This window comes from Pundamilia nyererei, unplaced genomic scaffold (genome assembly GCF_000239375.1).
Source record: "Pundamilia nyererei isolate P.nyererei 1_Seehausen unplaced genomic scaffold, PunNye1.0 scaffold00007, whole genome shotgun sequence".
Taxonomy (NCBI): Eukaryota; Metazoa; Chordata; class Actinopteri; order Cichliformes; family Cichlidae; genus Pundamilia; species Pundamilia nyererei.
Genome location: NW_005187408.1, coordinates 5,491,901 through 5,495,719, shown reverse-complemented (window position 1 = coordinate 5,495,719; position 3,819 = coordinate 5,491,901).

Here is a 3,819-nt window from a genome sequence, read left to right as displayed (position 1 = left end):
AGGATCAGGAAAGCGTTGCTGGGTAGAAGAAAACATGGTGGTAACAAAGTAATAAATCAAGCCAACTGCTACTGAAAACAAGAAGTAATTGAAACATGAAAAACAAATGCATGAACATGAATGAACTGATGAAGAAGCACTAACACTAAAAACCCCAAACAGAAAAATACATTTAGATAACTCCATTAGTTCAAACTGTATTCATGTGTCTGACCTGAAATGAAACAGTGCCATGCCTTATTCATTACAAGGCAGTCCATTTTGGACTATCTTGTAATCCAATGAAACCAAAAGTCAGAGCGAGATTTCAAATTTAGAAGTTCTCTGCTCCAGTCCTCTTTGTCTTGTGCTAGTGCGCAATGCACAACGCTAGTTTTTGATCATTATTAATGTGGCCTTATTGCTTCGTAGCCGATATCAATCTGGGTCTGGGTACGTGTTTCATCAGGAGAACGTCCAGGAAACCATGGACAACTTCAAGTTCCTGGTCAAAGACAGCAAACCAAAGGTGGTCAGTGACAACGTCTTCCACGTCCAGTGGTCCCTCATCAGCTTTGAGCACAAAAGGTCTGCACCATTTCCCAAAAAATATACATATTTTATATTGATTACTTGTTGCCCATATTAGGAAAGAGACGTGTTTACCTTCACTGATTATGCAATTGTCTGGCCTCTTTCAGTGTGACAAATGAAGAAATAGGGTCTGCTCCTGAAACTGCAGGTATTTCACAAAATTAGAAATTACAACAGAAAAAAAATAATCAGCTTCATTTATTTACCCACCTCGTACTTAACTGATCAACTTTGCCTTCCATTATCTACAGTATGTTATTATATGTAAACAAGGAAAGCTTTTCCCTCATGAAGAGGCAGGTTATTAATGGATTACAATGAGAGTACAGGCTGTAGGCACTGATGTTTTGGCTGGTTCATTGTCCCATTAGAAGTACTCAATACTGTCATATTGAGTCTTGGGTGCTGCAGATCAGTCAGCTCGAGCTCTTCTCCATCACACGGGAGTTTTTCATAAACACGGAGGTGAACACATTCTTCATCTCCAACATAGAGCTGCAAGGAAGTACAAGAAAAGTTAAAGGAGATCATGTGCACATAGAAGTACTGCTGATCATTTTAACACAGCTGTGGTAAGTCACACTAGCCAAACGACATGCTAACATGTAGAAAAGGAGAATCTACACCTTTATATATATAGAGTGCCTGATGGCTCACAAACAGAACGTTTGTTGGGCTCTGTTCATGGCTGAAACAGTATGAAGTGCACATGAATTTTCATTTTATTTTGCAGGTTTCTCTCAAATTTTGCAGTGATAAGTAACATTTCAGGCTAAAATATCTAAAAGTTTTGTATGAGCCTCTGCATAAATGTAAAACCACATAAGCGCAGAGTGTAGAAGCAGTAGCTGAAAAAAAATCCAGTGATCATCGCTTTAGTTTCCCTGCATCACAGATCTTCTGAACTTCTTCATCAGCCTCCTTTTCCTCGGTAAGCCCTCCGCACATCAGCATTTTGACACATGTGGATACCCCTTCGGCGCCAGCTGCGGTCGCAAGGCTGGAACCGACAAAAACACCCTGATAATGGACTGTGTTTAGACTGTTCTTCCCATTCCATGCAAGGCCACCTGGGTTGTCTGGAAGCCTGTTACTTAGCCTAGCAGGGCGAAGGACACTGTCTCAGCTGAACTCTGGACATGCACACACATACATATACACTGATATGCACACACTCATCCCCCCTCCCTTTCCAAAAGCCTTCGATGCTTGTTCCCTCCTGGGAACACGGTGGGTCTGAGCCCGCGCTGGAATGGTAGCGCTGGGCAGGATGGCTGCTGTGTTTGCTTCGGGGGTTCCTAATTCACTGCAGGGCAACCTGCACGTGGCGAATAAAGCCTTGATTGATTGATTGATTGATTGATTGCTCAGAATTACTGTTATTCATGCCTTTATTTCATCATGTCTAACTTATTGTAATTCATTGTTCACTTGTCTTTAAAAAAACAAACAAACCTTGAGCTCTGGGTGTTTTTCCACTTATTTTCAGACCAGTCCTTATGCCTGAGCACTTTCAGAGGAATAGTTTTATTTGACAAAAAAGTACCATTTGACATACATAAATCAGTATTTTTGCACCAGAAGGTGATTTCCAATGAGCTGTTAGCCAAAAAGCTGGTATAACTTAGTATAATCTACAGTTCTTGAAAAAATGAAGAAACTGAACAACAAGTGAGTGGCAGACCTAAAGAAAAAACAACAACAACAACAGCAACAAAACAAAAAACAACCTACAACGGATTAACTGTATCTGAAAGCATTGCCCTCAGAAATGAGAAAAAATATCTGACACAGTCGGTCCATCTACCGTTTACCATTTTCAAGGAAAGCTGAAATATGTAAAGTTACACAAGAGCTGCACTGAATATCAGTGGCCACAGGTCTTATGGAGAGATGAAACCAGATTTGAAGTTTTTGGTTCAAATAATTCTCTCAACTTCTTACTGAACAATATTATAGTTATGTTATGGACACAATGTCTCTCATCTTTCATTTCAGGGTATCCACATTCAAATTGGATGAAGGGTTTAAGAGTTTCAGCTACTTAACATATGCCACCCTCTTTGACTCAAACGCTATATGCTATGCAGATGTGGACAATTCATTCATTATGTCATTATCAATTAAGCAGATAAATGGCCTTGAGCTGATTTGAGGCGTGGTGCTTGCATTTGGAATATTTTGCTGTGAACAGTAGTGTTGTGCAGATCAATATTGAAGTTTTTGGTTCAAATATCAATTCCTCCAGTTACAGTTATAGTTATTAATGTTTTAGAATCGATTTTCATATTAAAATATCATTTTTTTAGTAATTTGGAGTAAATTTGTAGTTTATCACTAACAGGATAAGGGTTAGGGTTAGGAAAGAAACTATATCATTCGGATCATCTAACTTGGAAGGAACTACTTCCTCTTCCGACTTACATAGTGTTACGAAATCAGTTTCACCCCGGTTCTTTTTTATTCCTCCAGGCATCCAGAGACGGCACCGGACTCAGTAGTCATTTTCACAAAACCTTTATTCATCTTCATTTAAGCATGCATCTTCTAGAAGGGGAGATGTGCAAGGCCGGTGCAAATCTTCCCTCCTTTGTCTGTGAAACACAGTTTTGTAGAAGCAACCCTATCATAAAAACCCCCATGGTGTCCTGCAAACTCTGTGTGTCTGTGTGTGTATGCATGAGTACATGAGTGAGTGTGCATGTAGGTGTGGGTGCGTCGTACATCCTGGGGGTCATAAAAGTAATCTCCTCACCCAAGCTACACCAAATTCCTCTAGACAACATACAAAACACAGTTAACATATTACAAACACTGAGACCCCCACTCTGCATCCACTGGGCCATTGGCCTCTTGTTGTCTTACATTTACAGATAAGGTGGAGAGTCTCCTGCAAACCTACTTCTAAGATATAACAATTATGACCGTTTATTAGATTCAGGTTAAAGCATCAGCATCAGCAACCCCCAACTGTAGCTTCCTGTCTCCTTTTATGACAGCAGACCCCCAGTGTCCATAAATTCCTTTCCCTCTAAACAATTACACACACTCTCAGGCCTACAGCTAATAGTCTACAATAGTCATATGCAAAATAAGGCTGTATAAATGTCGCAGCCCTTTGGCGTGCACACTCAACAATGGCCAAGCGTAAATGGAGTCATGTATGGATGTATTTTACTTCCACAAACAGCCAAGACGTGGTTTGCGATACATGTGGCAAGACAGTGAGGTGTTGTGGCAACACCA